This window comes from Megascapheus bottae, chromosome 3, assembly GCF_031878675.1.
Source record: "Megascapheus bottae isolate mThoBot1 chromosome 3, mThoBot2.hap1, whole genome shotgun sequence".
Lineage (NCBI taxonomy): Eukaryota > Metazoa > Chordata > Mammalia > Rodentia > Geomyidae > Megascapheus > Megascapheus bottae.
In genome coordinates, this window is record NC_143511.1 from 87,105,781 (window position 1) to 87,131,631 (window position 25,851).

General features: G+C 47.1%; 1 protein-coding gene across 3 annotated transcripts in view; it reads right to left on the reverse strand.

The window, feature by feature from the left end:
* Med27 (mediator complex subunit 27) overlaps window positions 1–25,851 on the reverse strand; it is a 180,348-nt gene that overhangs the window by 28,630 nt on the left and 125,867 nt on the right. The window lies entirely within an intron of this gene.

Consider the following 25,851-nt stretch of genomic DNA (forward strand, 5'->3'; position numbering starts at 1 on the left):
CAGCACAAAACCAAGATTTAAAAATCATTTTCTGGGGCCAGGAGCATGGCTTAGTGGTAGAGTGCTTGCCTAGCATGCATGAAGCGCTGGGTTTGATTCCACAATACCACATATATAGAAAAAACTGGAAGTGGTGCTGTGGCTCAAGGGTAGAGTGCTAGCCTTGAGAAAGCCCAAGGACAGTGTCCACGCCCTGAGCCCAAGCTCCAGGAATGGCAAAAAAACAAAGAACAAAAAACATTTTTTCCAACTCTCCCATTTTAAAAAAGGGTTTTGTAAGCTAAAGCTCAGGGAGGTGGCTGGGGTGACATACACCTGCCACTAACCAAGGACACCTAAGAGCCACACTGTGTGACCTGTCCTGTGCACTTGAGCATCGGGGAGGATGGTGCTGCAACCTGAGTGTCCTGTGCTATGAGAAAACACTCAGCTCAGGTGGAGGGAGGGGCTCAATCATGAGCAATCCCCTGAGTGCCAGGGATGCCCCTCCAGAATGTTCCTAGTTAACGGCCTAAATAAAGGGCCACCCAGGCTTTCCCCACTCCTGTCCTCCCTCAATCCTATGCTTTGTGCCTCTGCTCACTGGGTTGCAGCTTCTGTCACAGCCTGGATGCTGCCCAGGCGAGTGCTTTAGTTCTTAACAAGCAGGAGGCCCAAATCTCCAAAGACTTGAGTCCAAGGTCGCGTTTTTCTGGGCAGGGCTAGAAGCTCGCTCTTGCTGCTTCTCTGGTTCCCACCTGGCCCCATCGTTCCAAACACCAACAAAAATGCCCATTCATCCCAGCCCTCTGCTAAAGTGACTCAAAATCCTACTCTGCAGGATACTCAGCTCCCTCACCAATGGCTCTCTATGCACTCCTGACCTCAGCACATGATGTGCCAAGAATGCACCTGCTTCATCTGTTTAGTGGCTCTTTAAAGAGCGAGCGCTCTGAATCCTGCGCAGCTGTGGTAAGGGCAGCCCTGCCGGAACCATGCTGGCTGGAATTGTCCTCAGAATGGCGGCCTGGGGCAGCTGTAGCAGCAAGGAGCCCGAGCATCAGAGCCCAGAGGGGACTGCTGGGCTTCTTTCTAGGAAAGCATGAGACTGGCTGAGATCGACTGGCTCTGAAATTCTGAGAGGCTGAAACCTGGCGGGACCTGGCTGAGAATGAGGGAAAGAGGGAAGCACCTGGACTGTGGGGATAGACAGGGAGAAGAGAAGAGGGACCTGAAAGGGCCATGGGATCTGCAAGCCATGAAGGCACGTGGAGGGCTGGCCTGGGGAAAATTAAGTTCTTCCACTTGCATGTTACTGCATTTGCTCCCGTGTGTGTGTGTGTGTGTGTGTGTGTGTGTGTGTGTGTGTGTGTGTGTGTGTGTGTGTGTGTGTGTGTGCGCGCGCCTCAGATGGCAAGATGCAGGGTCATGACCCACAATACGAGGGGCCAATCCTGAGAGGTGAAGTCTTCTTAGTTCCAAGGGGTCAATTATATTTTCCTCCTTCTCCTCCTTCTTTTTTTTTTGTTGGTTGATCATGGGGCTTGAGCTCTGGGCCTGGGTGTTGTCCCTGAGCTCTTCAGCTTAAGGCTACCGCCCCAACCCTTGCGCCACAGTGCCACATCTGGTTTTCTAGTGGTTAATTAGAGATAAGAGTCTTAAGGACTTTAGTGCCCGGGCTGGCTTTGATCCTCAGATCTCAGCCTCCTGAGTAGCCAGGATTATAGGCGTGAGCCACTTCGCCTGGCCTCTATTTTCCTTTTGAGGCAAGCCAAAAAATGAACTGGCCAGTGAGACTGAAGGAGGGCTCTGGCCATGGCCTCCAGTTGGAAACCAGCCTCTTTAGCTAGACAGCTCCATAAGCTACTCATCCTCCTCAAAAAAAGCCCCCTGCCCTCGTGCCTGTGAGCAGAGAGTGCCCACTTCACCACACAGCCAGCACTCAGCCCGCCTTCCTACAGGGCCACCGCCATGGGTCCCCGAAGGGGTGGGGCTGCCTGGCAGTGCCAGCAGCATCACAAGGGCCTCTCACTGTATGGTACAGATGATTAACACCACTGTTGTCATCACCTTAACAATTACTAAACACCCTGCCTAATAAGGTTTATTTTTCATTAGGTGGCTTATTTCACTGATGAGTAAATTGGAGCCATTTGCTAATGAGCAATTTGGGCTTGTTCCTCTTCTAAGTTCCTAAGTGGCAGGGAATTCTATCTCAGGGGACTCGCCCACTCACCAAGTTGCACTAAAAGGTTTCATGAGATAATTTTCCATTTGGAAGTATGAAGAAATTCACCATCTTGTCTGCTGCCTCATCAACAACCGTAAAAATCCAAAGAATGGAGAACTCTGCTTCTGAAGCTTGAATCCTGTTACCTTTGGACTTTCCTTGCAGTGACTGACATCCCAACCAGATTGTTGAACTAAAATTCTGTTTATTTTCTCTCTGTCTCTCTGTCTCTCTCCCTGTCTCTCTGTCTCTGTCTCTCTCTCTCACACACGCACACAAACACACACACACACCTTGTAGAGAGAAGCAGTGTATGGAACTGAAGCCAATGTCTGCATCCCATTCATTCTAAGGCTGACGGAGTGAGAGCTGCCTGTTGTTTTTCTTCTTTTTTTTAACCATACTGAATACACTGAGTTTCCCCTAACAGACTTGAAGTGGAATCTGCACTACAGACATGTTTTACCCTGAACTTGCACTGAAGAGGACAGGATGACACAATGTTACCCGGATGTCCCCTTCTGACTGTTCCTGTCCAGGAAAGTAGCTCCCTTCTGTGCTAGGATGAAGCCAGCTGGAGCAGGTGCAGGTACTGGGCCCTGAGATGACGGCACACAGAGGCCTACTAAAAAAAAGCTCTGTTCCCTATGGGTTAGGCCTGTTAATCTGTCTTTTCTCAGCATCTGGACAGGAAAGCATGGAGTAGACAGGGCACAGACAAGGGGAGGCCATCTAGCAAGAGCAAAGAGGTGAAAGAAGGACTAGGAGGAAAGAGGAGGAGAGACAGATACACACTGGAACCTACAGCTGCCTGGAATGCAAATGGCTTGCCTTCCAGGTTCTTGTTCCTTCCATCTACTCAACAAATACTTGCTACATCCCTGTGGTGCAGGCTAGGCATTAAGCACTCAGAGAGAGAAATTAAGAGGCACACATAGAGCAGACAGGAAAGGAAGAATAGTATACATATAGCAAAAAAGAGGAGCACAGAGGAAATGAGCAACAGAGTGCGTGCTCCTGTGTGTGGACTATCTCAAGGAAGAATAGGGTCTCTCTAAGTTTGGCTGGACCTTTGGGATGAGGCTGGCCAGGTCAAATGATGGAGAGCAGGTGTAAGGGGAAGGAAAGGAGGCAGCTCCACCATCCCAAGAGCAGGCAAGAGGGGCTTAGAGGGCCATGTGGTGCAGAAGGGTGTTGGAGGATCTGAGGCAAAATCTCTTTTGTCTGGTGTCATGGTGGCGCTGTGGGACGTGGCAAAGGAAGGGCATGTCTGAGATGCTTCTAGAAAGCTCCGGTGACTTCAGGAGAGACTGACAGAACAGATGGGCAGGTGCGGGTGTTCGGGAGCCTCAGGAGTGCTGGCAGCAGGGAGAGAAGACGTAGCAAAATGGCCGATGAGCTGGATACTAGGGTGAATAGGGTTTCAGTTTCCAGTAAGTGGTTCTGAGATTTATTGAGATGAGAAAGAAAAAGACAAAAGCCAGGGCTGGGGCAACAACTTCTTTTGGATTAAGATAAAGATATGTCTGGAATATCTGAGTGAGGGATGCGAGGTGGGGCCTTCTGAGCCTGGCGCTCATGGCCAGAGGCCAGGCTACGGACAGCTGCAGCTAATGAATGTCCTCACTGGCCTCTCCCAGAGTGGGGTGCTGGACTCGGGGGAGCTGAAGGCTCAGCTTAGGTCCACACACCAAGCAGTATCTGGGATGGGAAGGTTCAAGGTTACTCTTCCTTGAGAGAGGCCAACTGTCCCTCTGATGGGACAAATTCAAATTCAGGCAAAGGTATTCGCACATGGACCTGCCACTTGGGTTAGTAAAGTACCAAGATACCTTTGGGGGCAAGCACGGCCTGTTAAAATCTCCATTTCTTCTGTCAATACCCTGTTAGGCAGCACTTGGCTTTTTAATATTTTGTCTGTAGGATGTACGCCAACTTGACCTTGATGTAGGAAATTTTAATTCAAATCAATACATGGACAAGGTCACTTTAAAATCCAATTAATATGAATGGAAAAATATGCCCCACAGTCCTGTATGCTGAAAATGGAAGTGTTGCAAGTTAACAACTACAAAAGAGACGTCCACACAGCCCTGTGTGGCTCTCTTTGCGGCTCTGCCGTGTGATAATGTAGCTCTGTGTCCTTAAGTGCAAGTGGTAGTTAGAATCTTGGAAAACTTGCTTTGCTTCTATTTAGGGTAGTTTAAAATTAAACTAAGTTTGTTTGAAGAGAAACATAAAATGTACTGAAAACTGTGAATTCCTATAAACCCGATTTTAAATGAATTAAACCCTGGACTTCACCTCACCCAAAAATCCCGGGAGAAATCTAAGGGCTTTAATATAGTTTGAGCATAAGAGATTTGCATTTATATAGAATGCAGTAACAAACAGTTTGCAATACTAACCATAACATAAGGGAAACTGAGGTATAGTATTTTAGGTTTCTGTTTATTCCTATAGTCTTCTCTGATGTATTCTTTTAACCCTATATTTAATGTCAGGATCTCTCTCCCTCTCCCTCTCCCTCCCTCCCTCCCTCCCTCTCCCTCTCTCTCCCTCCCTCCCTCTCCCTCTCCCTCTCTCTCTTCCTTTTCTCTCCTTCAAGCCAGCAGAAATGGAGATTAAACCTAAAGTTTTGCATATATAAGAAGCCATATCTCCATCCTTACAGCTAATGAGTGACAGGATTTTACTTGTTCATCACAGTTTAGTACAGGGATTAAACCAGTCTGACCCTCAGCTACCCCCAGCAGTATAAGATGTTCTTTCACGCTAAGAACCAGAAATGATGTAACCAATGATGGGGATGAGCTATCATTGCTGGGTTCTGGGATTTACTGCTGTCTCATTTGGAGTCGTAGCCCTTGTGCCAAATCAGACTGGAACAGAAGGAGAGAATACAATGCCACCTATACCTTCAAGGAACAACTGTGAAGTATGTACGGAATTTGACATTAGGGATGATGGTAAAATGCCGTAAGCCTATTTCTCAGTGTATCTCCTACCTGGGATTTTCAAAAGGCTGCAAAGGACCTGGAGCTGCCTGTAGAGCACATGAGAACCCCTGTATTACAAGGTGTGGTCCTTTGCAATTGTGGTCTGCACCCAGGGCCCCCACCTGAGAGTGGCTGGCAAACACAAGATAATGGCTGGAGTTGTTGGATCACCCCCACAGATGACATAGCTGCAATACATTAAAAGCAGTCCAACTCTTTGCAGCCAAAGGACGAGCTGTTGCCTTGTATGATGCCTGCTTTGCCTTCCCTCCCCACTGGCTTAGACCAGTCTCCATTCTCCTTCATTTGAAGATAACACAAACAGCCTTCCCACGGCCCACCCTCATGCCAGCTACCTCATCTGCTGCTAGCATTAGTACTCTTCATGCACTCATTATTCTTTAATGATGCCTGTTTGTAAATAGCAAGACGGGATGCAATTAAACCATGAGAGGCTAAAATAAACACACATTCTAATTAGGATCTTTACAAGATTTTTTTTTTCCATGTATAGACTGGAATTTACCTTTCATTAATCTAACTTAATTGCAATAGTGCACCGATAAAGAGTCAAGCCAAATTAAGTGCTCTAAATGATTTCCCATGTTCAGGGTGAGTGAGTGATCCTGCCTCTGGTTAACAAGCCACTGTCGGGACTGAAGGGAGAGCAGCCTGAGCTTTCGAGGAAGGGCTCTGGCAATGACACAGGGATGGTGCCATTATCTGGACCCTGTGCTTCAGATGGCTGAAGTTAATGAGGTCAAGGCCAGAGGTTAAGGCTGCAGCTTCGACCTTTGTGAGTCAACCAGCTTCACGTGCTTGCTTCCATGGCAGCAGACATCACTTCTTACAGCTGTCAACTCTGCCACTGCTTCTAATCCCCCCAGGTCTTGGAATAACAGTGCCAGGAATGAGTGCTCTGTGGTGAGGCCCTAGCTGGTTTGGTGGGATAAGGGTATCTGTCATTTGCAGGAAAAGAAAATTCTGTTCTGGCATTTTAACTTTTTCTTTCTTGCTTTTTCCCGCCCTGGGGCTTGAACTCATGGCCTGGGAACTGTCCTTGAGCTTTCTCAAGGCTAGTGCTCTACCACTTAAGCCATAGCACCACTTCCACTTCCGGCTTTTTCTATGTATGTGATACCAAGGAATGGAACCCAAAGCTTCGTGCATGCCAAGCAGGCACTCTCCCACTAGGCCACGCTCCCAGTTGTGTTTTATCTTTTGATTCTAGAGATGGGCAGCTAACTGGACACAGACCATGAAGGCAGCTTCACATCAGCCAGGTGAGCCTCTCTCCCAGCAACTCAGGCAGCATGCACCAGCTGTAATCCTCCTGGAGGATCACGACTCGTCCAGGTCACACATCCTAGAATGTTCTTCATTATTTCCACATTTCCTTCCCTCCCTAATTTCTGTGAATCATCTTTCATCCTCCTGTCTGTCCCCAACTGAGCGCTGACTTGCTGTCTGGGTGTCAGTAGTTCTGAGTGTACAGGTGTCACAGGTCCTGAGGAGGTGCGTTCTGAGCTAGCCACTTTGAGCCACCAAACCTCTATAGTAACTACATGACCCATATGCAATGACCCCTGATTTTTAAAGTATTTGTAATGTTCTCCTGACATTCCTGGAGTATGTTCCGAGGAAAGGGCCTTGTGAGTGTGAGGAGACCATGTAAAATGTAGAATGTATTCTCTTTTTTTTCTTTTTGCGTCATGGGGCTTGAACTCTGGGCCTGGGCGCTGTCCCTGCTTCAGCTCAAGGTTACCACCCTACCCCTGGAGCCACAGCACCACTTCCCGTTTTCTAGTGATTAATTGGAGGTAAGAGTCTCATGGACTTTAGTGTCTGGGCTGGCTTTGAACTGCGATCCTCAGATCTCAGACTCCTGAGCCGCTAGGATTATAGGTATGAGCCACGGTGCCCGGCTGTACTCTCCTCTTATTTGTGCTGGCATAGTAAAGGTGTTAGAGGGAACTGCAGCTCAGGAAGCAGGTCATTTAGGTGATGAGTGCTGTCCACAGTGTGCTACCCTTTTAGGCAGCAGGAATGCCCTGCCCGCTTTGGGAAGAACAGTTGTCTTCACCCAGTGAAGAAGTCACCATGAGCCTGGGCCTTGATTTCATAGCTGGATCCATGCCTGATCTCATTCAATGCCCGTCTTACCCTCTGGGTGAAGCTGCTCCCCTTTCCCTTCCTCCAGGGTCTGAATCCCACTGGGCATGAGCTCCCTGTGCCACAGACCAACCAGGGCTCCAAGATCAGATCCTTGGATCTGCCAGGCCGCTCCTTGACAGCCCGGATGAAAATCTATCAACTCTTAAGATGTTTAACTGCTCCCAGTTCAAGAACTTGCAAAGATTCACTCTTAGGTTCATTTTTTTGGGTACATTACGAGTCTCTTGTAGCAACATTATCAGCAGCTCTCACTTAATCACTCTGGTAGATCATATATAAAAACAAAACAGCTTTAAAAAAATCCTTCCATGTTAGCGAACAGATGTCGCCCATTTGCAATTAATACGACCTACTTCCATACAATCAGACTGCTTAAAATTCCTGGAACAAGATGGAAAAGTTAAGATGCAAATGTTCTGATTTTAATGAGAATGAATGGAAACCATAAAATATTCTCCTCAGAGGGTAGGTACAATCTACATGTGAGTCCCCACTGCACACTAAATTTATCAACAACACAATCACTTGATAAGCTTGTGTGGAAGAGGAAAATAGAACTGGGAAAGTCTTGGGTATTTACCAAGGCATTTCAGAAGGCACTTCCTACCAAAATTTAATTTTTATTAAAACCATTAGTCCTTTAAAAAGCACATCTCCCCCATCACTTACACCGTCTAAGAGTTTCTTGTTTTTGTATCTGAGTCCTTGTGATGGTGTTCATGGAACCCTTTGCATGACCTTGAGGCAGGAGAACGCAGAAGTCTCAGTGTTCTCATTTATCAAGTGGTGGTAACATCTTTTGTTGGAAGAAATGAAACAAGCATGCATTCTGGGCCAGATGGAGCTCAGGGATCAGAGCAGAGGGGTAAGTGGCAGGGATCACTGTGGGACACGGATGGGAGCAAGGCAGACTCTAGGACAGAAAGGCAAAGCTCAGGAGCCGTTCTGCTGTTCCCTTCATGGGATGCTCTTCTGTCGTGTTGCTCAACTGTGCAATGAAGTCTTGCCCAGGTCTGTTTGCATGGTCATGTTTGATGGCATGGCTTTCTCAAAGTGTAGGCCACAACCCAACTTCATCTGAATGGGATTGTCCACAAGTCCCATGCCCCACAAGCTCTAGGGTCAAACTGATGCTTCTGACAGGTACCATGGACGAGGAGTATAGCTTAATGGCAGAATGCTTGCCTGGTGTATGCAGGTAATTATCCCATTTGGGGAGAGTTCCCAGTTGGGTTCTCAGTTGGGGAGGTGGTGAAAGGATGTGGTCAAAGATGAAGAGCAGAGAACAAATAATGTCATTGCTTTTTATAGGTTATGGCTGGTTCAATCTTGGACTGCCAGACTCTCAATAGGTATTTCAAGTTGCTCTCAACTAAACATACACATAGCCTAGACCTTGGAATGGCAGTGGAGCTAGACCACCCTCCATACAGAGCTGATGATATTTGATGAAACATGTAAAAATCAAAATGGGGGCTGGGATGTAGCTCAGTAGTAAAGTGCTTACCTAGCCATTGCAACATCCTGGGTTCGACCCCCCAGGACCAAAAAAGAAAAGAAGAGAAAAGAAAAAGACAAAAAAAAGGGGCTGGGAGTTTGGCCTAGTGGTAGAGTGCTTGCCTGGCATGCACGAAGACCCGGGTTCAATTCCTTGGTACCACATACATAGAAAAAAAAGCTGGAAGTGGTGTTGTGGCTCAGGGTAGAGCTCTAGCCTTAAGGAAAGCCCAAGGACAGTGCTCAGGCCCTGAGCTCAAGCCTTGAACTGGCAAAAAATAAATAAATAAATAAATAAAGTTTTAAACCCCCCATTTGCCCCTCCCCTACCCTAACTGAGACGGCAAGGCTCCAAAGGCACAGAAAAATTCTGAAGAAAGCCAGACTTCCCACCTGTAACCCTAGCTACTCGGGAGGCTGAGATCTGAGGATCGCAGTTCAAAGCCTGCCCGGGCACAAAAGTCCGTGAGACTCTTATTTCCAATTAACCATTAGAAAACTGGAAGTGGTGCTGTGGCTCCAGGGGTAGGGTGGTGAGCTGAAGAGCTCAGGGATAGCGCCGGGGACCAGAGTTCAAGCCCCAAAACTGACAAAAAAAGGAAAAAAAATCTGAAGAGACTTGCATTGTTCTCAGATATCCAAAATGGGAGAGCCATGCAGTAGAGCAGAGGCTCAGCACACTGCCTACCCTGACTTCTAAAGCAACATTCTAAGACAGGTGCTGGTGATTCAGGGATGATACATGCCTCTTAGCTACTCAAGAAGCTGAGATCTTAGGATCTAGGTTTGAAACAAGCCTAAGTAGGACTCATCTCCATGAACCAGCAAAAAGCTGGAAGTGAAACTGTGGCTCAACTGTGAGACCAAGTTCAAGCCCCAGTAAAGACACCAACAACAGAAAGACCAACAAGGCAGCATCCCAGCAGCAGTGTAGATTTCAGGAATGTAAAGGCAGAGGCTGAGAAACCAGAGGAAGTGGGCGTTGGTAGGAACTGAATGGATTCTAGAGGTTTCTAAAGAAGAACCCAGAGAATATAGAATGGGATGCCTGGTTAGTTTGTGTGGGGGGGAAGAGGCAGAGGAGACTCCCACAATCATGGCTCTGCTAACAGGACAAATGTTGGACCAGCAGGTGTGAATTGGTGGTGATACCAAGCCAGGCAGATGGATCTGGGTCTGCAGCCCAGGGAGAGATCTGGACCAAGGATGTGAACTCACTGTCCACAAACAGAGGGCATTGAGGTCCTCAGGATGGATGCGTCAGCTAGGGAGGGGGAGCACAGGCTGGTCCTCAGGATGGATGCGTCAGCTAGGGAAGGGGAGCACGGCTGGTCCTCAGGATGGATGCGTCAGCTAGGGAAGGGGAGCACGGGTTGGTCCTCAGGATGGATGCGTCAGCTAGGGAAGGGGAGCACGGCTGGTCCTCAGGATGGATGTGTCAGCTAGGGAAGGGGAGCACGGCTGGTCCTCAGGATGGATGCGTCAGCTAGGGAAGGGGAGCACGGCTGGTCCTCAGGATGGATGCGTCAGCTAGGGAAGGGGAGCACGGCTGGTTCTCAGGATGGATGCGTCAGCTAGGGAAGGGGAGCACGGGCTGGTCCTCAGGATGGATATGTCAGCTAGGGAAGGGGAGCACGGGTGGTCCTCAGGATGGATGTGTCAGCTAGGGAAGGGGAGCACGGCTGGTCCTCAGGATGGATGCGTCAGCTAGGGAAGGGGAGCACGGGCTGGTCCTCAGGATGGATGCGTCAGCTAGGGAAGGGGAGCACGGGTTGGTCCTCAGGATGGATGCGTCAGTTAGGGAAAGGGAGCACGGGCTGGTCCTCAGGATGGATGCGTCAGCTAGGGAAGGGGAGCACGGCTGGTCCTCAGGATGGATGCGTCAGCTAGGGAAGGGGAGCACGGCTGGTCCTCAGGATGGATGCGTCAGCTAGGGAAGGGGAGCATGGCTGGTCCTCAGGATGGATGCGTCAGCTAGGGAAGGGGAGCACGGGTTGGTCCTCAGGATGGATGCGTCAGCTAGGGAAGGGGAGCACGGGCTGGTCCTCAGGATGGATGCGTCAGCTAGGGAAGGGGAACACGGGCTGGTCCTCAGGATGGATGCGTCAGCTAGGGAAGGGGAGCACGGGCTGGTCCTCAGGATGGATGAGTCAGCTAGGGAAGGGGAGCACGGGTTGGTCCTCAGGATGGATGCGTCAGCTAGGGAAGGGGAGCACGGGTGGTCCTCAGGGTGGATGCGTCAGCTAGGGAAGGGGAGCACGGCTGGTCCTCAGGATGGATGCGTCAGCTAGGGAAGGGGAGCACGGGTGGTCCTCAGGATGGATGCGTCAGCTAGGGAAGGGGAGCACGGGTGGTCCTCAGGATTCACCAGTGTTTTGGGGGCAACAGGAGGTACCTGTAAAGGAGTCACAGGCAATAACCAGCAAAGAGAAGAGATCTGGAGATATCATAGCAGATATTACAATAGTTAACTTGAAGCCCCCACTCCAAAGCTCTGTGATGAGCCTCCCACATCTGTAATGGGGAGAACCACCTGAAGGGCAGACACAGGCTGTCACCGTTGATTTTCACTAAATGTATTAACTGTGCTTGATAAAAGTTATTACTTTAGCTGGCTGTTGGTGGCTCACACTTGTGTAACCTTAGCTGAGATCTGAGACTTGAGGTTCAAAGCCAGCCCTGGCACACAGACTGGAGAGATGCCTCTCTCTACTCTACCAGCAAAATGTCAGAAGTGGAGACAGCTCTAGTGCTCATACCACCAGCTTTGAGCAAACAAGAGTATAAGGTCCTGAGCTGGAAGCCCCAGTACAGACACAAATACCTACAAAGGATATTTGAACAGAAGCCAAGGCACTTCTTTTGTTCACAACATCTACGAGCAGAGTTTGGCATGACAATTAATTGTATAAAGGAGGCCAACACATGTCACCATCTTCAGAAAGGGACTTCAGAGTGCATTCTACTGCTGTGATTTTCCCCAGCCTGCAGCAGCCCTCCCCACCACCACGCCCTGTTCCCAGACACCAGTGGCTTGCATAACTGGGATTGTTACCTAATTTGCCAGGCAACTGCCATAACAAGCCAGAGAGGGAGGAATGAGCTCAGCTCCATCTCAAAGAGGATGTGATAGCACCTAGACTAAGAGACCAGGGTCACGTGATGAGAAGGGCCAAGCATGAATTCAAACCCAGGTGGTCCAGCTCCCCAGAGCTGGCATGCTTACTACAATCTGCTTATGAGTCAGGTTAATTATGAGGATGAGAATGATGACAACTGCTACTCCCATAACTACACAGAGCACAATTAGCGTGATTAATTTTAATTAAAATTCAATATGATGTCCTTTATATAATTACTAACACCATAGACCATATTGGTATAAACTCAGACTCAGCTTTTAATTCAATTGCCAACAGAAATAGACTGTGTGTCACTTCTATTAAAATCGAGCAACCGTTTTATCTCAATCCACAGATACAATGGAGATTAAACAGAGAAACCATCAGCTATGTAGATTGGGATTAAGGAATGAAGTAAAACATCAAGATAAACTGTAGATTGAATGTAGCTCTGGAAGGTCTCAATTATTTGCACTTGGTCTACACAGTGTAATCCAAGCTAATGAGATTCAATTGCTGTGTATAAATCTGAGTCAGGACAAGCTGAACGTCTAAAGACAAGAGGTTCACAGGCTCCTGTTAGTCACTCTCCACAGGAAAGCATATGATTCAGGGCCCTTTTGTGCAGTGTACTGCTGACTGCAGTTGAGGCATGGCTTCACTGGTCAAATACAAATCCTGAGACACAGTCTACTGATCGACACCACTCACTGTTCCTCCACGAAGATAACTGACAACAACACCTTATGCTGTCTCTTAGTTCTGTGGAGATAGTGGCGACCTAAGAAAACTTTTTTTTTTGCCAGTCCTGGGCTTGGGCTAAGGGCCTGAGCACTGTCCTTGGACTTTCTCAAAGCTAGCACTCTACCACTTGAGCCTCAGCACCACTTACGGCTTTTTCCTATGTATGTGGTATCAAGGAATCGAACTCGGGTCTTCATGCATGCTAGGCAAGCACTCTACCACTAGGCCAAACTCCCAGCCCCAAGAAAACTCTTTTTTGCATTCTTCCAGGTCCAGTATCAGGGACGAGGCCAGGCTAAATGCAGATTCTACTGGCTGGCAGACAACAGCATTTCCCTTCAGGATCAACATAAAGGTTTTGTGCACGTAAAAACGTTATATTGTAGATATTGTCAACTGTATTTTTTATTAGCTTGTATTAGTTATTCAAGGGGGAGGACTGCATTGTAGGTGGCATTTCTAAGTGAAGCAAGTTGTTCAAGATCTGTGACACTCTTGTACACAGTATATATACTCTGTCACTGCAGCCATAAACGGGGCTTTAGGATCATAGGGAAGAAGGGTCCTCCTTGGCCTCAGGAAGGGTGGCAAGAGAGCCCTATCTAAAGGAGTGCACAGCAGCTCTGCAGGAAAAGGCAGCAGGTACAAGAGGGTGCCAGAGGCAGGTGGATCCCAGGTATGAAGACAGAGCAGGCAGAAATGTAGTATGGGAGCAATCTTATGGTGCCCGAGAAGCTTCTGAAGTGAAGCAATCCTGCTTACTGCTGGCATTTAGCAGTCTGGAGCCAGGGATGTTAAATCTGCAAGACATGGCTGGTTTCAAACAAGGAGAAAGAGCCCCGTCTGAAAGGCAGCAGTGCCTCCAGAGCCCTGGGGATGGCCAGGCAGGGGAGGAGAGAGGCAGGAGGCGGTGAATGTGGAGCAGTAAGCCAAGGCAGGTTATCCTGACCACATGAGCTTCCCCATGGAGGGAGCCTTCTGCAAACAAGGCAGCAAAGGAGCGAAAACCCTCGTGGAGATGAAAAGGCAGTGTCTAGAACAAGGGAAGCAGGCCCTAAGTTCAAGCCCCAGTACCGACACACGCACATGAATGTGTGTACATACATACACAAATAAAATAGAAATGTATACACTAGGGGATGAACGCAAGAAGATAGGCAGAGGGTTTGTGCACAGGCCTGAGGCAGGACAGCACAAGAAGTGGGGAGTGGCCTGAGGCATGGAGACTGGTGACAGGATGACACAGTCGCCAGTGAGGGCCATCTTTCACATAGATTTTGATCAATAAGCATTTGTTGTAAGAATAAAGATAAATACTGAAACAGAAAGGGGGTTCAAATGGGGGGGGGTAGAGTATAAGACAAGTAATCTGGCCTGAGAACAGACAGCATGGACCACTGACTAAGATCAAATTAGCCAGGCTGTAACAAACCAAGTTAAGGTAGCAGTGTCCCTGTGTGTCCATCAGTCCACCTTTCTGAAGAGGAAACACACAGCTTTATTCGCCCTGCTTCAGAAGAGCAATAGCCCACTCCTACCACACTTCAACTACATGTACCCAAAATGTGACAAGGCAAACCACCTAAGACCTCCCTTGGAAGAGGAGGAGCTGCCCTGTCCCAGCCCCACCAGCTCCCCTACTCCCAGCACGGGGTGAAGCGTGCAGAGGACACCAGGCCTCAGACATGGATCACACAGGCATCCTCAGATAGCACTGGCTCTGCTCAGGGCCTGGCACAGAGGAAAAGATGGTACTTTTTAAGAACAGTGCACGACAATAGTAAAAGAAATAAAACGCTAGGTAAATGTCTCCTTGCATATCCTCACAGAAGGTTACAGAGGCAGTTCACATGTGCCCTGGTCATCATTCCAGCCTCACCGAAGAACAATGCTTCATTCCCTAATGGGTCATCTAAGTATGTAAATAAAGTATTTTAATTTTAGGTAGGTTTTTTTTTGGGGGGGGGAGGCAGTCCTGGGGCTTGAATTCAGGGCCTGGGGCATTGTCCTTGGACACTTTTGCCCAAGGCTTAGTGCTCTGCCACTTAAGCCACAGCGCCACTTCCTGCTTTTTCTGAGAATGTGGCACCAAGGAATCGAACCTAGAGCTTCATGCATGCTAGGCGAGCATGCTACCACTAGGCTATGCTCCCGGCCCCAGTAGGTTTTTTTTTTTTAAAGGTGTATATATGGAGTATGGTACTAGGATAGGAACTCAGGGTCTCACACTTGCCAGGTAGGCATTCTACCACTTAAACCATATCTCTAGGCCTTTTGTGCTTTTATTTTTTAGATAGGGTTTAACAGGTTTTTGCCCATGGTTGGCCTCTACCAAAATACTTCCCATCTATGCCTCCCTGTAGCTAGTACCACACGTATGTCTCTCCCTGTCCGGTTGAACAACTGGAGGAGGGGGAAGTATCTCACTAAGTCCAGGTTAGCCTCAAACCACACCCTTCCCAGCTACTGCCTGAGTAGCTGGGTTTACAGGAGTAAGTCACTAATTTTTGGCCTTAATTTTAGTTATATACATTCATGAATATGAATTATCTGTCTTCAAAAGATAAGGCCAATTACTCAACAAATAATCACTGAGCACCTAAAAAGCTTCAGGTACTGGGGACATACAATGAACAACAGACCAGGATGTGGATCTTAGGCTCTTTCGAGAGGACTCAGACACAAACAGGTTAACAGATAAGAAAATCACACACCCCGTTAGACTGTGGTAAGCACTGGTTTGCACGTGCACATGTGCACGTGTGTGTATGTGTGTGTGTGTGTGTGTGTGTGTGTGTGTGTGTGTTTTGGTGCTGGTCTGGGGACTGACATCAGGGCCTGGGTGGTCTTTATGAGTTTTCTCATTCAAGGCTAGTACTCTACTACTTGAGCCACAGCTCTACTTCTGACATTTTTGGTAGCTAACTGGAGATGAGTCTCATGTGATTCTCAGATCTTAGCCTCCTGAGAAGCTAGGGTTACAGTGGTTAACCACCAGTGCCCAGCAGAGACTGCTTTTTTATTTTTTTCCTCCCCGGTCGGTCATGGGACTTGAACTCTGGGTTTCAGCACTGTCCTTGAGCTCTTTAGCTCAAGGCTACTTACTGCCCTACCCCCTGAGCCACAGCCACTTCTGGTCTTCTGGTGGGTTAATTGGAGATAAGAGACTCACAGACTTTAATGCACAGGCTGGCTTTGAACTGCGATCCTCAGATCTCAGTCTCCTGAGTAGCTAGGATTACAAGCCACCGTGCCCAGATTTTTTTTTTCTTTTTTCTTTTTTTTTTAGGTGTGTGTGTGTGTGTGTGTGCACATTTATGGAGTGGGTCTTTAAGACCTGAGGAACAGGGAGGGAGAAAATCTAAGAGGCAATGTTGCTGTGAGTAGCAGTGGCTTGCCAGTGATGGGGTGGAGTCGGAGGGGCAGGGAGGGGAGATGGCAGGGTAGGGTTGGAGTGCCAGTGAGGGGAGAAGGCTAAGGCCATTAGCAGGACCTTGGCTTCTACTGGCAGGAACTGGGGAGGCACAGCAGGTTCTGAGCAGAGCAGATACTTGATTTGCTTTCCCTTTGAAGACTGGCTGCTTATGGACAACAGTCAGAGGGAGGCTGCTCAGAAGGCTGCTAGAATACCCAGTGAGGAGGTGACTGAGGCTGGGACAAGGTAGTGGCAGTGGTTAGACTCTGGACTAAGAGTACACAATTTCACCTGTTTACACCTAAATAGGCTTTAAAATGGTTTGAGAAGTGAGTCTGATATTTTGAAATTATTTTAAACATTTTCAGATGTACAGAGGAGTTGAAACAAGTGCAAAGAATTCCTATGGACCTGTCACCTGCATGCCATGTGGGTGACACAATGCATGAGATGTGTCTGCTCACACCGTGCTGAGCACACCTTGCTCTCCCTCCACACCTACCTCCACATCCACCCATGTTACCTCTATCACTTGCTAGGCAAGCATTCTACCACTAGGCCAAACTCCCAGCCCCCTCCATCATGATTTTTACCCTTACATTTTCATATCCATGAATGATTCTTGATTTATGTCTGAACTAAATGATGACTATTCCTTCACACTGTGAGGCACTGCCTCCCTAAGCTACTGCTTGGCTATGTAGACACCTCCTGTTTATTATTTCCATAGGCTGGCTTCTCAGGAAGCTCTATGAGTGCGACTGCGTCTGTTCTCTGACCTGCCACATCATTCTCTGGCCAAGCTAGAAGCTCTGGTCCTTGCTGTCTGTCTGTCTGGTCCTTAGTGAATTCCTGAGATGAGGATGATAAATCAAACTCTAGAATGTGGGCAACAGAGGTGCTCCCTGATCCTGGGTCTCACTGCTTTGACACTTTCTCAGCAAATGGAGTCAGGATATGTGCACACACATGTGCAGAAACACTTATACATCTCCACAGCCAAACCATTCATATAGATAGGTCTATTTGCAGTCCAACACAGTTTATTTCAGCAATCTTTCTCCAAAATGAAGAAACCGGGTTCAACTACCTGTACTGAGTCCTGGACATGTTCAGTCCTATGATATACAAACCACTCTCAGAATTAGCAACCAAAGCACTTCAACACTTCACTTACTGTAGTCCTTAGCCTACAGTTCTCAGGTCAATAATCCAGGTTCAAAGGTCACTTGGCATAGTTGTCTGCAATCATGTCAGTTTTCTTTGCCTTTTTTGGGGGGGGGGCAGCCCTGGGACCTCAAAGTCTGGGCACTGTTTCTGAGCTTCTTTTCACTCAAGGCTAGCACTCTACTGCTTGAGCCACAGCACCATTTCAGGCTTTTTTTTTCCTGTGTATGTGGGAATCGAGGAACTGAACTCAGGGCTTCATGCACGCTAGAGGCATGTTATTTTATTTTATTTTTTGGGGGGTTGTCGTGGGGCTTGAACACTGGGCCTGGGCACTGTCCCTGAGCTCTTCAGCTCAAGGCTATCTATCACCTTACCCTTGAGCCACAGCTCCACTTCCTGCTTTCTAGTAGTTAATTGGAGGTAAGAGTCTCACAGTCTTTAGTGCCTGGGCTAGCTTTGAACTGCAGTCCTCAGATCTCAGCCTCCTGAGTAGCTTAGATTACAGGCGTGGGCCACTGTGCCTGCTTTCTTTGCTTTTTGAGTCTGAAACATTAACATGTTTCTAGAAGGCAGACAGTAAGGTAGATTTGGCCCTCTCTGTATCCTGTCTCCCCTGCCCAGCTTTCTTTGTTTTTTGAGTCTGAAACATTAACATGTTTCTAGAAGGCAGAGTTATACAATAAGGGAGACCTGGTCCTCTCTGCATCCCTTCTCACCTAGTTCAGTGTTGTCTGCCTTTCTGCAACTGATGCTTAATTTTAGCTTTCTCTTTCCTGTGTGCTTCCCCTTGCAAAAATACAAGTAATGGATGTCTTTCTTATAAAAAGAGGAACCATATTAAGTGTACTCTTGCACTTTTTGTCTTTTAATAATATGCCCCAGAGATGACTTCACAGGAATCACAGAGCCTTTCTCTTATCTTATAAAGATGAAATGTATGACTCCATTGTCTGGCTGTTCCATAATTTATTCAATCATTCTCTACTACATACTTAGGTCATCTCAATGTTTTGCAATTACAAACAAGCTGCAATTAATAATTGTACATATATACTTTCCTATTGTTGGAAGGGAACTGCTGGCCAAAGTCAAATGCACACAGACTTTGTTACATATTGCCAAAGCCCTTCAGAAACAGCTGGGCCCATTTGCATTGCAGTAGCAGTGTGAAAGGCCCATTTGCTCATTGCCACACTGACAGGATGTGGTATGCCGTACATATAGTTAATGTTTGCCAATCTGGTACGTTAGAATGGTTCCTCACTGTGGTTTTAATTTGCATTTCTCAGATTATGGGTGAGAACGAATATCCTACCATTTTTAAATACTTTGTCAACTGCTTCTTTTCCTCATTTCCTATGTGATCTTTCCTCTTTAAAAATTAAAATATGATTTTAGGGATGGATACTAGTTCTGTAGTTACAATACATATTATACATATTTTCTTCTGGCACATCAAACGCTATTTATTTATTTATTTATTTATTTATTTGGCAGTACTGGCACTTAATTTATGGTCATGTCCTCGCTAGGTAAGCACTCTACCATTTTAGACCTCAGGTGTTTCTGGCTTATAGGTTTTCAGATAGGGTCATATGCTTTTGGCTGCTGTACTTAACCATAATCTTCCTAGCTCTCTGCCTTCCAGGTAGCTGGTATAATAGATGTGGACCACACTACCTGGCCCTATCTTTTGATTTTTCGAATTATCTTTCAATCATCTAAAGTGTTTTCCTTTATATGATGTAACTTTATTGATTTGAGATGGATGCCACTTATAACAGCTAGATTTCCACATGTACTTGGGTCTATTTCCAGTCTGTTTTATTCTTCTAACCTTTATTCTTCATTCTATCTATGGGCAGGGCCATATGGTTTGAATCCTGGAGGCTTTCAAGTATGTTTGGACAGCATTATTTCCCCAGTAGCTTTCCTTTTTGGTATTTTCCTGTCCATTCATATTATTTCTTTTTCCACTTGAACTTCTGTAGCACCTTAAAAAATCTTTTAATATCTATATCAAGCTAATGTGTGTTTACTGATATACAACTGGAATGCTTACTTTGTGCCAGTTCTGGAGTATATATTCTCTCTCTCTCTCTCTCTCTCTCTCTCTCTCTCTCTCTCTCTCTCTCTCTCTCTCTCTCTCTCTCTCTCTCTCTCTCCCCCCTTTCCCCTCCTCCTGGGTCTGGGTGCTGTCCATGAACTCTTGTGCTCAAAGCTAGCACTCTATCACTTTGGCCACAGCTCTACTTCTGGTTTTTTGTTAATTGGAGATGATTAACAAAATGGAGATTAGCGTCTCTAGACTTTTCTTGTCCGAGCTACTTTTGAACCAAAATCCTCAGATCTCAGTCTCCTGAGTAGCTAGGATTATAGATGTGAACCATCAGCACCCAGTTTTAGTGTTCTTTACTAAAATTCATTTTTATTTCCTTTTCCTTGAGCATCTTGAATCTTAGTCTTAAACCTCTGAGTACATTTCTCCTCCTCCTCCTCCTCTTCCTTTTTCCTCCTCCTTGTTCTTCTTGCCAGTCCTGGGCTTGAGCTCAGGGCCTGAGCACTGTCCTTGGACTTTCTCAATGCTAGAACTCTACCACTTGAGCCTCAGCACCACTTCCGGCTTTTTTTCCTGTGTATGTGGTACTGAGGAATTGAACCTGGGTCTTCATGCATGCTAGGCAAGCACTCAACCACTAGGCCAAACTTCCACGCCCTTCCCCCCCGACATTTCTTCTTAAGTATAATAAAGTTCATTTTTTTTTTTTTTGGCAGTCCTGGGGCTTGAACTCAGGGACTGAGCAGTGTCCTGGGCCTTTCTCAAGGCCACTTGAGTCACAGCACCACTTCCAGCTTTTCTATATATGTGGTACTGAGGAATCGAACCTGGGTTTTTGTGCATGCTAGGTAAGCAATCTACCTCTAGGCCAAACTCCCAGCCCCGCCCTCCCGCCGTCCTTCCCCCCCCTCACCCCAACCACTTTTTAAGAATGGTTGACTTTTTAGAGACAAATGTCTGGACTGGGCAAACTCATCTTTGAGTGTCAAAAGTGAGAATTATAAAGATCAATTTGTCTTACAGAGACATGTTACAAAATGGTACTTTTATGAAAACATTTAACCAAAATTTTAGTAATATTCTAGACAGCAATGAAATGTTCACACCACAGGTTTAGATTCCACAGGTGACTGCTGTCACATCACAGAGCTTTAGATGGGGCAGCTTTTAGGTATGTGTGAGTCAAGTCACTGCCTAGCTTTTTGCATGCTTGGAGAAAACTGCTTTTCAAAATTTCTGGCAGTATAAACTAGCGTGACTGCATAGGAACTACGCCAGCAGAGTCATGGGAAATAGAGCATTTCTCAGCATGGCATTTCATTTTGGGCTGGATACTTCTTTGCTGGGTGAGATTTCCTGTTCATTGTCACACATGTAGCAGACCTCTGGTATCTACCTACTCATGGCAGTAGTTTTTCCCCAAGTGGTGACAATAAATGTTTCAGCCTTGTCATGAGTCCAGTGGGAGGCAACAATTTCCCCCAGACTGACTCTGCTTCACTGCCTTTCTTCCACATCTTGACTCCCAGTGTTCTGTCCTAATCCTCTAAGCAGCCCTGCCCCTCTTAGCTCTTCAGTCTAGTTTTACCTCCTCCATCAGCTGACGTTCCATCACACAGCATGGCTGGCCTCTTCTCCCTTCCATACCCCTGTGAAGCTCCAGGAGCTCAGGGTCTGTGCTTGGCCAATCCTGGGAAATGCCCAGGCCTGTACTCTCCTAACAGTGTGTCACGAATGGGAAAAATGTGCCGGCAGGTTAGCTCATATGCCAGTGCCACCCCTGGTGCCAGGACTTGGCAGGAGGGCAGCCTTCAGCAGAACTCGAAGAGCACCATGTTTCTCCAAAGACATTCCCAGACTACCCAAGCTCCAGAGAGACACTGTGCACTGTGGCTCTCCAGAGCTGGCGGTTTCAGTGTACCCAGCAGGAGGGGCACTTCCCACAGTTAAGCTGGAGCAAGCAGGAGAACTGCTGACCCCAATGGAGAAATCCAGGTCACAAACAGTGAACAAACAGGCTTTTCCCCTTCAAGCAACTCAAGGGAGAGTAAGCTGGGCTAGGGCACCTGACTGTGTACAGAAAGCCGTGTTATCAGGCAAGCTATGGATATGCTTCAGAAACGAAAGGCTAGTTAAAAGGTAGCTTTAGAAAGATGGGCAAATGGGCTTCACTCTTTCTGCAAATTAAGTAACAATTGAATGCAGATTACAAAATAGGAGGCAAGATATACTTTAAATACCATGTAAGTTCCCCTTTTCTTCTTTCCCCCCGTTTTTATACCTAGTGGATCAAAGTTTGTAGATTAGTGTTTTAAATGCTGAGAGAAGCCAGCAGCTTGTTCCAGTCTCTGACTCAGTTAAGCTCTTACAATATTTTGACTGCTGGAAGAAAATTAATAATGGGATGCTAGGCGGCAGATTAACTGAAACTAAATATCAACATGGCTAGATTTATTTTTGGATGACTGAGCTCATCCCTTCAAAGAACAGAAACAGGACTCATAATATCATGAGTTATTAACTTACACAACACCAGAACAGCCCCTGAAAGCAGCAGAGAGAACCACATGCATTTAATGATTACGTAAGAGAGGAAAGTTGAGATGTCACATTAGTGAAGATTTGGAATATGGGGGCTAGCTGATTACCAAGGCCACAGAGAGACCGGAAGAGGTTAGTCAGTAGCTGTCTTGCTGGTTTCAGCATTAAATTGGTTCTAAATGCCTCAGTCCTTCCCTCCCAAGAAGCCGGAGGGGTCCCTCTCCAGTCCAGCCAGTGTAGACACAAAGTCCAGGATGCTTTTCCTTCTGCCAGTCAGGGCTAGGAACACTTACTGACTCACTGTTAGTCCTCCTAGCCCTATGCAAGTCTCCTATGCATGTGCTACTTGTGGGTCCCTGGTCACAGAGAAAACCTGAGTGTGTCAAATATGACCAGGGTGGACAGGGACAGCTCCTGCTAAGGAGGGACCCAAAGCCCTGGGGTTTCTATTTGCTTTTAAAATGAACCCAACTGACATTAATTGCTGGAAATAGAAGCCTCAAAATCTCTCTCACCCCTCTGCTGGGTGGAGAGACTCCTGAGAACAGCCTTGTACTCCCTGGATCATTGGGTCATTGACTGGTGAGGGGGGCCACCAAAACGGGATCCCTGAAATCTGCCTTCTGTCCATGGACTGCCTACAGCTTTCCCAGAAAGCTTTCTATACTCACATACCAAGGCTAAAGACATTGCTGACAGGAAAACCTGAGGAACCAACGCTGCTCTCAGGAACTATCTGGACCCCTCTGCATAGTTGTGTGGGGCCACACCACTGCAATTCACAGTTCAGAACACCCCACTGCTCCCTATCTCTCTCCCAGGTAGGGGCCAACACTCCACTGAGGCCCAGGGAGAGTTTTAATTTGTGTGTTTGTGTGTGTGTGTGTGTGTGTGTGTGTGTGTGTTATTTAAAATGCAAGCTGGGAAAGAACTCCAACATGTCTTGACAAGAAGAACCAAGGATGCGTGGAAGCCACAGAATGACTATGAGGTAACAAGATGATGACAGAACGACAGGCAGGCAGGAAGACCACGTCAGAACAGTACATACAGCAGGATATTATTTTGCTAGTGCTCAAGACATCATACCACTTAGGTACATATGAATGTACTAAACAACTTTTAAAAGGGCAGGAGGCTCGGGATGGAGGGCTTCTGGGGGAGAAGCTCTGTGATGCTTCTCTCATCCAGTGGCAAGCTCAAGGGCTTTTCACTGCTTTACCACTTACATATTTTTACTTATTTTTTGTATCTATCAAATTACATAGAGAAGTTTTGTTTTTTGTTTTTAAATAAAAATTACCACATTGGTGAGGCACTGGTGACTCATGCTTGTAATCCTAGTTACTGAAGAATCTGAAATCTGAGGATTGAAGCTTGAAACTAGCCAGAGAGTGAAGTCTGTGAGAATCTTAGCTCCAATTAACCACCAAAAACTGGAAGCAGAGTTGTAGCTTAAGTGGTGAGTGAGCAAAGAGTCCTCAAGGGACTACCATCCTGATGCCTGGTAGTTCTCAAATCTTCTCACTCACCAGCACACCCTACCCTCAGAGTTGGAAAGACTACATCCTGGAGGTGTGGGGAAGGAGTAGGGCCTTCAACTTTAGGAGCCAGAGGGGCACAGCTGGAGCTTCCCTTAGAGGGCCACTGGGAGGGCTTGTAAACCTTGGGAAATTACTCCCTTCTCCTCCAGGCACTTTTGGTGCAGCCAAGGTCTGATCCCCTGGCATCCAACACGGGGGACTGGGGAGGGTGCAACAACAGGGTAGGCAGGATGCTACCATAGCAGAGCAGCCTCCCAAAACAACACTAGGTACAACAAAGCTGGCCTGCCCCCTGCACAGCAATGTGCACAGGAGGAACACAGGCCCAGTGCAGGCTCCAGCCAAGGAGGGAAGGGGAGCTGGCATGTCAGCAGAGGTTGCTCAAGCCTGTTCTGCCCTGCTTTATTTAGCAGCCTCATGGCTGCCTCCTCCTCTCTGTCCCACTCACCCTCAAACTTTCTAGAACTCACTTCCAGACTCGTCTCCAGGGAATACGTCCACCTCTGGCCCATGTCCTGCAGTGGTACTTCCCCCTTCAGACTCCAGCGTCTGCTGCTGAGGCAGTGGAAGAGGCAGCTGGCAAAGTGGTGGCAGGAGTTGATCTGATCTCCACCCCAGGTGATAATCCCCTTCCACTCCCATAACAGGAAATGGTGCAAATGGCTAGAGGGTTGTAACTTAATAGTATGTGTGTACATGTGCACGCTGGTACTGAGGCTTGGCTTAAACTCAGAGCCTAGCACTTTTGCTTAGCTTTTTTGCTCCAGGCTGGCACTCTACTACTTCAGCCACACCCCTACCTCCAGCTTTTTGCTAGTTAAACTTAAGAATATCTCAGATTTTTGTCTTCCTGGGCTGGCTTCGAACCAGAATCCTCAGATCTCAGCCTCCTGAACAGCTAGGGTGATAGCCTCAACCATCAGCACTGGTCAATAAATACCATCTTTTAAAAGTCAAGGGAGGCAGTGATGTGACAAGTGAGATTACCACTGGGCCGTGAGGTGTGACTCTCCCTGACCTCTCTTCCCATAGACAAGCACACTGCACCGGGCCGTGAGGTGTGACTCTCCCTGTCCTCTCTTCCCATAGACAAGCACACGGCCGTGAACCACCATATCAGGTGATGTGAATGATCCATGTTCAAAGGTAAAACTTCCTTTTGTGGAACTCCCACGTTGTCATGAGCTCATTAGAGCAGAAGCTCCAAAAAACGATGCTGGGATGGCGGAGGCCAACATGTCAGTGGGAGACTGAGCCCGCTTCCTCAGGTGCACAGAACAATGTCTGAGGCCTGCCTGACCGAATCCTGCGCTCTCTGTTCTCATCAATGCCAAATTCCTACCTTTCTCATGAAATGGAAGCTCACTGACCCAGAAATAATGTGAGAAATCCTATTTCACTGGGGACATTTTCATGTTTATCTTCATTAACTCTTTGGTTCCTGCCAAACAGAGTGAAAGGAGGACTTATGTCTCCACTATGGCCTTGGAGGATCTCAACATAGACAATTTGTACGTCTAGCAGAGACAGAAAATACTGCATATTTTGTAGACAGACACCTCTTACACAAAGGAAATTGCTTTCTTCTATCAAAAGAACATCGTGATATCTTATTATCTTTATGTTTTAGCTGAAAGTCTTGCAGAAAAGTAGCCCATTACCCTAAAGAACTTCATTAATGTTTTTCTCATAAATGAAATACATTTAGGAAACCTATGTCCTTTCTGTTATTAGGAAAAACAAGTGTGCACACACAACCAGCCTGTGCTCCTAGGATGAACGGACGGAATGAAGAGTGGCCTGGCTGAGTGGCAGGGTTTATATAAGGAAAATGCTAAAGTTGAGATGTTTCCATGAGGTATCCACAAAAGCAGCCACGGACTAGACAGATGGGACCAGCCTGCCTCCCTGATGCCATCCTGATGGCATCCTTGCTCTATAAGCTGTGTGACTGTGGCATGTGTGTCCAGAAGGGTCCCCTTCGGCTCTGGGCCCTAAACAGACATTAGAACACTTTCTCATGGCCAAGGCCAGGTCTCTTTAAGGAGTAACCTGATCTTACATTCTCACCTCACCAATTTTCTAAAACATTGTATCTTCAGTAAATTCATAAAAATACAAACATCAATGGTAAAATTGCAAGGCTGCCTTCTGAGGGTGACAAAACCAGAAATCTCTGACAAGTGCACAGATGCTTTCCTCCAACACATTAAATCACTGACAAGGGCTCAGATGCTTTCCTCCAACACATTAAAGATCTTCTACTTGATTCTCGTGAAGCTGGTCCTGAGGTAAGAGGGGGTTCTCTTTAGTCAAGCACTATTCTGCCAAATGTACCCTCTGGACAATTTTTAAAAGAAATTTGCAAAAGATGCT